This window comes from Gracilinanus agilis, chromosome 6 (genome assembly GCF_016433145.1).
Source record: "Gracilinanus agilis isolate LMUSP501 chromosome 6, AgileGrace, whole genome shotgun sequence".
In the NCBI taxonomy this organism is placed as follows: Eukaryota; Metazoa; Chordata; class Mammalia; order Didelphimorphia; family Didelphidae; genus Gracilinanus; species Gracilinanus agilis.
In genome coordinates this window covers 51,285,054-51,295,013 of record NC_058135.1, presented here as the reverse complement: position 1 = coordinate 51,295,013, position 9,960 = coordinate 51,285,054, and the positions used below count along the sequence as shown (strand labels likewise).

The 9,960-nt window shown below is 35.5% G+C and overlaps 1 pseudogene; it reads right to left on the bottom strand.

Moving 5' to 3' along the window:
* Nucleotides 1-4,029: 4,029 nt before the first annotated feature.
* LOC123252245 lies at nt 4,030-5,741 on the bottom strand (annotated as a pseudogene).
* Nucleotides 5,742-9,960: the final 4,219 nt, after the last annotated feature.

Here is a 9,960-nt window from a genome sequence, read left to right as displayed (position 1 = left end):
GGTCTGCTGATTTATGTTTGACTATCATCTTAGATCAGTATGTTTCTTGGTGCTTTTTATGTGTATTCATTGTAGAATTGGTATTTTGGTCAAGCCTTAGCTATAAAACTTGGGGTCCTGCCTCCCCCACTAACAAAACAGCAATCTGAAGTTAGCATGAATCCAAAAATCACATCTCCTGGATTAGCAATATTTAAGGAAGTAGATAGATGTAGATCTAGCTTCACACCCTCTTTCTCTCTAAGGAGAGTAGAGTGGTCAAGCTTCTGCTTCTAATCTTCTCCTTCACCCCTTGTCAAGAATTAGTGTTCCTTGGAGAGGGGAATGGGGAAAAGAGCTAGAGATGTCTACTCTTTCTCCCTTCAAGCCACACAATAGTCCTATGCCACTTGTAGAGCCTCTTTTTTCACTTCACAGAATTTTAGAATCTCATAATTGAAAGGGACTCCAGAGGTCATTCTGCCTAAAATGAACAAGAATTGTCGTCACAATTTATCTGACAGGTTATTATATTAATAGTCATAGCCAGCAGTGTTATAATACTTTGAGATTTAGAAAGTGCTTTATATATTAGATCTCCTTTGATCCTCATATGCTGAAGTGTCCTCACAAGAACTCTGTGAAGTAGTTGTTAATATCACCCATATTGGACAGATAAGGAAATTGAGATTGAGAAATATTAAGTGACTTACCAAGGGTCTTGGTGTCTAAGGAAGGATTCAAACGTGAGTCTTCCTGACTTCTTGTTCTGGACTCTCTTTGCTGTGCTAACAATCAGATATGATCCATCTTTTTGTATTGAAACCTCCATTGAGAAGGAGTCCACTAACTCAAAGGCTATTCACTCAGTTTTGGGATAGTTTTAATTGTAAGGATGTGCTGTTTTAATTTTTAAATTAAGCCTGTATTTTCTTTTTTGTAACTTCTATTTCTACCCTCTGGGCTAAATTAAAAAAAAAGTTTAATCCATTATCTCCAAGGCAGATGTTTGGATATGTGAAGAGAAAACTCTCATGTTATTGTATCTACGTCTTTTCTTTTTGTAAATCTCTTGTAAATCTCTACAATTTCTTCCACTAATTTTTTATATGACACAAACTCAAGAATTCTCTTACAGATACACTATTCCTTAAACTTGTCTTCATAAAAATGTGATATTCATAACTAAACACTATTCAAAAATGCATAGATCTATAACTATAATTGATCTGAGAGGTCATTTCTTTCTTTCCCTATTTTTTATACCTTTACTTTTTTTCTTAGTATAATTCTGGCTCTTTTTGTAGAAATCTCTCTCTGCTGTATTAATATAAGCTATATGATGACTTCAGAATCCATCTTTTATGTAACTTGATTCTTTTTAATTAGCTTTATAACCTGCCAACATCTTATTCTGGTCATTGATCTTATCCCATCAAGTCCCAGTAATATTTATGGAATAAAATTTGCCTCTCCTCGGTTTTATTATTGGTTCCTGTCTTTGTCTCTCTTTCCCCTCTTCCCAATGGCTTATAGATGCCTCTAGATCAATGATTCCCAAAGTGGGTGCTACCACCCCCTGGTGGGTGCTGTAGTGATCCAGGAGGGCAGTGATGGCCACACTTTCTTTGTATCACATTCTATTCTGAGTTCAATAAATAGTTTCATAATTTGCAGGGGTTGCTAAGTAATATTTTTTTTCTGGAAAGGGGGCGGTAGGCCAAAAAAGTTTGGGAACCACTGCTCTACATTTTTTTGGTCAATATTTAGTATCCAAATTGGTGGATAGGCATAGACAATTTTAGGTGGGTCCCTTCCATTGTTGGATCCTTTTCGGTCATGTCTAACTCTTTGTGACAGCATTTGAGGCTTTCTTGGATACTTCAATAATTTGCATTTCCTTCTCCAGTTCATTTTACAGATGATGAAACTGAGGCAAACTGGACTAAATGACATATCCAAGATCACACATCTAGTAAGAGGCTAGATTTGAACTGGAAAATGAATATTTCTGGATCCAACCACCTTTCTGTCTATATCTCTTCCATTTTAGTACAAATTTATTGTGGCTTCATTTACAAAAGTCTCATCAAATACATTTTTATGAGCCTTTGTTGGGTCTGTACATCCCTTGCTAGAAACCTGTCATTCTTATATTTTTAGTCACAGTCATAGGACTGTAAGACTATAGATTTAGAAATAAAGTCAGTCTTAGAGACCATATAAATAGAGATCTAAACAGGTTAAATGACTTGCCTTAAGTGAATTATAATTAAATGGCAGATATAGGATCTGAATCCAGATCATGATACCAAAACATTGCTTTTTCCATTGTTCTACCTCCATAAATCTTGCTCAGATACAAACTTCTTAACAAACTGTTCACTTCTCAAGTCTGCTTTTCCCCTTTTGAAAACATTGCATGAAGTAAAACATGACGTGAGCCAGTAAGATATTCAGTTTTGTAATCTTTTTTTAAGGTTTTTTTATATCCCCTTTTTTAATTATTATTTGCAAGCATGTATATCTATCTAGAAATAGTTACCTCCATTCTGGTTTTCTTTCTATTTCCTCTTTTCTTTGATAATGAAACACTTTTTTTTTATTATGAGCCATACGATTACTAATTTATTTTTTTCAGGACCATGTTGCTTGGCTTCTCTAAAGCATCCCTAGTTACCCTGAGAACACTATAGCTCAAATCTCCAGCTGCCTTATCTGACCCTCCTTTTAATCTATCTGCCTTGTTTTTAAAGCTAGTGTCTGAGGGAGAACTCAAACCCAAGTACTTTAAACTCAAATGCTGAATTATTAAAGGATACTTCAAACCCTAGGCAGGTAAGCTTGATGTCCATTTCTGACAATATTCTAGAAAATGTTCATGATAGGGTAATTTAAGCCTTGTAAAGGGAAACAACATTATGAAATAGCAGAAAGTCATCAAAAACAAATCACAAAAAGTTCAGTTAATTTCCATTTTTGACAAAGTTACTATTAGACTTAATCATTAATTGACGACAACACCCATGACTTTGTGACAAGTTGAAAAGATGTAGGCTCAATGATATTATTGTTAAAAGGGTTTAGAATTGGAAAAAAGACTGGACCCTTAGTGTTGTGTTAAGAAATTATTAGCTTCAAGGGAAGAATCTATGGAGCACCATAGGATTCCATTCTTAGCCCTAATAGCTTTGTTTTTAACAATTTCAGTGAAGATATAGATCAGTGATTCCCAAAGTGGGTGCTACCGCCCCCTGGTGGGTGCTGCAGCAATCCAGGAGGGCAGTGATGGCCATAGGAGTGTTTATCTTTCCTATTAATTGCTATTAAAATAAAAAAAATAATTTCCAGGGGGCTAAGTAATATTTTTTTCTGGAAAGGGGGCGGTAGGCCAAAAAAGTTTGGGAACCACTGATATAGGTAATCAACCTATAAAATTTCTATATTACACAAAATTGGAAGGGACACTTAAGATATTGGATCTCAACAGGCTAGAAAGATAGATTAAATTTCCTGTAGTAAAATGATTTTTAAAATTACTCATTCTTGTGATTCAAATTGCATATCATATTATTGATGAGGAATTTTTCTTTAATAAGGTTTGTCAACTATTTTATGACTGACAGTCTTTTTTTCATCAAAAGGCAATTATTTATCTTTTCATAGGAAATGACTCAGAAATGTTGACAGAAATATCACACAATCCAGTTACTGTATCAAAAAATAAATAAAACAAAAAGCTAAAAAATTTATTTCAAATTTCCTATCTCAACCTTCTGCCTGCATTGAGAAATACACATAAACACCATGCTGGTCCCTTGGAAGGAGCTTTGTTTCTTTAGGAAATAAACTGAGATTTTTGGTGTATAGTTTCTGGAGGCAAGTAGAGATTGCTTATATCACCCTGGTCAGGACTGGATAAATATGACCTTATGTATCTTAGAAAGCAAACTCACCTTTGGCTAGGTATGCTCTTTATCTGAAGGAAAACATAGGGAGGACTTAATGCTATTCAATTAAATCCTACTTATGCAAACCAAGGTTTCAAGGTCAAATAATCCTTGAATTTCCCATTTCGAATTTCCACTGGAGCTCTTTCCTATACTGTCTTTTGTAACTGGATGCAGAAAGAATGATGAGTTCATCTGGGTGGAAGGCCACTTCATTAACTGAGCCAGTATGGCCAGACAGTAAAGGACCTTCCTGCTTGTAGTACACAACCCTGTTGGCTAAATTGGCCACAATTTTGCTTCCAAGAGGTGACCAGAAATATCTTAAGAGATTCTTCTCAAAGATGTGTACATTTCCCCAAAATATCTTCATATTCCTCTCTTTGAGAGCAAAACATCCCAGATTCAAACTATGTTGTCCATTGTATTGGGGAACAAGTAAAACCCTTCAGAACTTGGACTTGAACCTGTTACAGAATCAAGACTGTCCATCATTGGGTATGTCAGTCAAGACCTTGATAATCTGATCACTAGTGTTATTGAAAGTTACAGCCAATTTTTGTTGTCATTTTATTGTTTAGTTGTCTTAGATGTGCCTGACTCTTTTGGATCCCATTTGTGGTTTTCTTGGCAAAGATATTGGAGTGGTTGCCCCTTTCCTTCTTTAGTTCATTTTACAGATGAGGAGATTGAGGCAAACAGGGTTAGGTGGACTTACCCAGGGTCACACATCTATTAAGTGTCTGAGGATAGATTAGAACTTGGGAAGGATGAATCTTCCTGACTCCAGGCACAGTACTTTATCCACTGTACCACCTAGCTGTCCCTAGTTAAAATATCTGTATGTATTCTGAAATGCCTGGGCAATCACTTTCTTTTGGATGCCTCAGAGCTCAAATGTGTCATTATCACTGCCAGTGCATAAGAGCTGGGGGTCCCTCCTGGCAGGGTAACCAGAATCCACAAAAAAAAATGTTCCATCATCCTCTTAATTCTCTCAAGTCTCCCTATTCCACACAGTGGTGGTCATTTGTGGAGAGAAGATCATGCTCTCATCTATTTTATAATACTATTATATAATAATGTTATTATATATAATATTATTATGTATAAGGTTATACATAATAATATTATATTATACATAATAATATTATAATGCAACTTCATTATTGTCCTACTGTGTCCTTTCAAGACATCATAGTTATTACAATTACCATCCACTTTCTATCTTAGTCAGATCCTACAGATATGAACGTGGATTTAGTGGTGTAAAACTCGCCATAGTACATTATCCCTTTCTGTCCTGAAAATAGTATGAGAGGAGCCTGAGTACAGGAACACCTGAGAGGATGAGTTGGGAGCAGGACCCCCAGAAGTGGTTGCTAAATAGGTGTTATATCACTCTGCTCCATTCAAAATGAAAATGGGATGGGTGGTCTCTGGGTCACTTATTTCATCCACAATCTGCTATGGAAGGCAGGGGGTGCAGCTGATGGTGCCTCAGCTGTTGATAAGTTATAATTGCCCCAAGAAGTTAAGTATTAATGGAAAAAGAAGGGAGTTCGGAGTTTTCACAGTGGAAAAAGGGAGTAGAATTGAAGGAATGTTAAATGATAATGCGTAAAGGGTAAGTGTAGATGTGTTGAAGACATAGTGAATTGACTGTGACAGAGAGGGTAAATCATGGTCCATTAACCACTCCCTACCCCAATATTTTGACCCTTCTTTCTCCTTTGGGATCATGCCATAGTCCCCAGGAAACTAGAGTCTCCATTTTGGATAAGGCTGTTATGGAAAATGCCTTACCAGCATGGTGGAAACTGCCAAAGCTTGTGCCCAACTATCTTTTGAAAAACAATTACCATTTATTTTATTTTTTATGTAAAACACAACATAATACATACCATAACAATAATATATATTATTTGTCATAAATATGTAAGAGAAACTAATTCTCACATTAGCTATATCCCTAAATCTATGTCCTTCCACCTCCCTAAGAAGACTGTAATATGATTTAGATCATACATATGAAATGTATGAATCTATGAAATGATTGCTTGAAGGGTCTAGGCATATTCACCATAGATGTTATAAGACTTGCAGAATGCACAAAAGCTTTCTTGGAATAGTGGGAAAGATATCTGTCTTGTTTCACTTGAGCCAAGAGGGGGAACTAGTGGAGGGGAGAACTGATAGCTTAGTGGCATTATCACAAAGAACTCTAAACTTGGAGTCAGGAAGACTCGAATTCTAATTTGGACTCAGAGCTCACTGGTTTTGTGACCTTTAACTGGTCAATAGCCTCTCTGAGCCTCCATTGCTCCATTTGTAAAATGAAATAATAATATAATGGACTTGGTTTGTGCCAACATGATGCCTCAGTGCTATTGCTCACATTGGGGAAAGGTAACAGTAACTAGGCTTTGTCTTGTTCTCTGTAACTGAATCCCTAACTTCTATATTCATTCTAATAATCTGATCATTTATATTTTATCCACTTTAGCTTTAATTCTTAGGTGCATTTTTAAGTCCTACATTTGAATCCAAGCCTCATGTTATTCTTTGCACACCTATATTTCGACCAGTCATCAGACTCTCCTAATGTCATGCTCTGCTCTCTTTCTGAAGGATCTACTGGTGACATCTTTAAGATCTCTATGTCACTGACTCTCTACCTTTTCTACCTTTCTGGGCTTTTTTTGTTGCATTTCTTGCTGCTGAAACTTTCCTAATTCTTGTAAGTCTGCCTCACTTTTGATTGTTGGTCTTCTTTAGTTTTGTCTAATCTGCAACCATCCAAGGCCCATTTCCAACAGCACCTGAGAATCAAAACACATCAGGTCCCCACTGGAGAAGCATGTAACACTTCTTTAGCCTTATTAGCCATTAGAGGCTACTTGAAAGCTAATCTCACTGAAAAGGGAGAAGTCCTCTAGTTTTAAGAAAGGTCTATTGAAATCTCTCTTTCCCTGTCTCCTATCCTCTGTTATTCTCTTTTACCTCTTGTGCCCTGCAAATTTTTTTAGTGAAGTTTACATGTCTTCTCCTTCTCCTTTTTATTTAGACACTGGACCCACTAAATAGGAATTTTTTTTTTGAGAAATAAAGGTATTGATCTGAGTTGACAGGTACGATGCTGGAAAAGAACATTGGATGTGAAGTCAGAAGATCTGAAGTTTAAAAACAAATTCTGTCACCTGTTCTATTTCAGATTAAGCAAGTTAATTAATTCCTCTGAGGCTCAATTTCTTTATAAAACAAAATGAGTGGATTGTTTGTATATTTTTGTTTGTACATATTTATATTAATATCTTTATCTCTATCTCCCTATTTATCTCTCTATAATGACTTTGTCCAATTCTTCCTCACTTAAATCCAATTCATAAGCAAGTCAAGACATAATTTGTGATGTCACTAGTTCTATTTGAAACAAAATAACAACAATGACAAACACTTATATGTAGGTAAAAGTACACACACATGTGCATATATACATATATAATCTATAAAGTCACATGTAGATAACACATACGAATAAAATAATATTCTATGTGGACAAGAGAAGTCTCTCAGCATATCTCACCTCCATCACCTCTCATCATAAGAGATATTTTCTCATGATTTTTGTGGGGGATCATGAAAAACCTTGTATAGAAAGGGACTCTAGAGGTGAGAAGTAGCAGAAGCTAAGGTAGTCTAAGAGGAGAAAGGAAAAGATGGCTTTATAGACATGGAAGAGCAGCAAGTATGATAGCATAGAAAAGGAAGATGATTTATCTGATGCTGTGGGTACTAGATAGTCCTATATAGTGCATGAAGAAAGAGAATAGAAATAGGTCCTGGAGTTGTAATTTTATTAGTTTAGAGAACTTCCATATGGAGAATTTCCTCTACCAAAAATAACAGTACCTTCTCTGTGCACTGTTCTCAGATTAGTGCTTGTTAACCTAGAATCTGTAAACTTAAAAATAATACTAATGATAATTTAGTATAATGTTTGCTTTTGTTATTCTTTGCATTTTACTTTAATCTTTAAAAACCTCATTTGGAGAATGGGTTCATAGACTTCCTCATCATGCCAAAAGGGTCCAGGATTTAAAAAAAAATTAAAGGACCCTGCTGATTGAGTTTGCCTATGGTTGTAAGAGATTGTGTGACTTGCTTATGGTCACACAGTCAAGTAGGAACTGAATTTGGGGCTTCTTTATCTACTATTTCAGGATGCCACTTCATGGAGGACAGTTTTACAAATATTTGTAATTCATTCATTTGGGACTATATCATTTTAAAATTTTAGACAATCGCTGACTAATAGGGGTACAATATTATTGTTCATTTTTCTATTATATCATGAATAGTCTTGTGTTAATGCTAAAAGTTTAGTTGAGTAAGTTCTAAAAATTATATTGAGACATTGAGTGTGAAAGACTATTACAGAAAGAGAAATAAAGCATCATCATCTCCCTATTTGGGACTGAATAGCAGTAGTAGCTGAGGATAGGAGACAGATTTCTCTCAGAAAAAAATGTACATGGGCAGAGCCAAGGTAGGGGAGAAGGCACACAGATCTACTCTATTAAGTTACCCTCTAAACAACTATGATATAACATCCCAAACAAATTTTGGAGCAGCATAACCCACAAAAAATATGGAGTGAAATGATTTTTCATCCCAAAACAAGTTAGAAACAGGCACTAAAGATCTATTGTACCCAGGTAGAAGTGGAGCCCAAAGTAACACACATAAGTAGAACCCACCATGGCAACAGGGCTTGAGGACAGCTGAATTAGCAGCAAAGGCTTCCAGAGCTCTCAGTCACAGATGGTAAAGGGTGTTGGACAATTACTCAAAAGGAGATTACAGGGCTTGCTTTGCTGGATCTGTGTGCAAGACTCTAGTCACATTGCCCATAAGCATATCCAAGTCACAGTCAAGTGTTGTTGTCTCAGGGTGAAAGGAAGACCTGAGTCACAGTTCTAAGGCAAAAAACAATGCTAATGGTTGTAGAACAGAACACGGACTGGGAGAATATTAAACATACTTCTCCTTAGATCACACCACCTTAGAAGAACTGAAAGCCTATAGATCCCCAGAACTAGTTCTGAAGGTAGTTGAATAAAGAGCCTAAAGATTGGAACAATGCTCCTTTCACCTCAGATACAGAACTCCCACCAATAACAGTTTTTAACTTAAAAGAAAAGAAAAGAAAAAGATTGGAAGATGAGCAAACAATAAAAATAAAAGAACTTAACAAAGAAAGTTATTTTGGTGACAGGGAAAGCAAAACACAAATTCAAAAGAAGATAACAAGTCAACACTGCTACATTCAATGGCTTTAAGAAAATTATGAATTGCTATCCAGTCCAAAAAGAATTAAAAGAAGAGCTCAAAAGGGATTTTAGAAATCAATAAGAGAGGTAGAAGAAAAATTGGGAAAAGAAATAAGAGCAATATAGGAAAATCATGAAAAAAATATATAAAATATTTATGAAAATAATACCTAAAAAACCCAGATTATGCCAAATGGTTGAAGAGGCACAAAAATCCGCTGAAGAGAAGAAATTGTTAAAAAGCACAATTGGCCACATGGAAAAGGATATGCAAAAATTCATTGGTGAGAACTTCTTAAAAGGAAAAATTGGCCATACGAAAAAAGAGATACAAAAATTCACTGAGAAAAAACTCTTTTAAAATCAGAATTAGATGAATAAGAAAGGTTGTATAAAAGCTCATTAAAGAAAATAATGCCTCAAAATTAGAATTGGGAAATGAGAACTAATGACTCAACACATCATGAAATAAACGCAAGTTGAAAGAATGAAAAAATAGAAAAACATATGAAATATCTCATTGGGAAAACAAGTGATCTGGAAAATAAATCTAGGAGAGATAATTTAAGAAATACTCGACTACCTGAAAGCCAGGATCAAAAAAAAGTACTTACCATCATCTTTCAAGAAATTCCCAAGAAGGAACAATTGAACATGATGGACTTCTCTAATAGCAGTAATGCAATGATCCAGTTCAA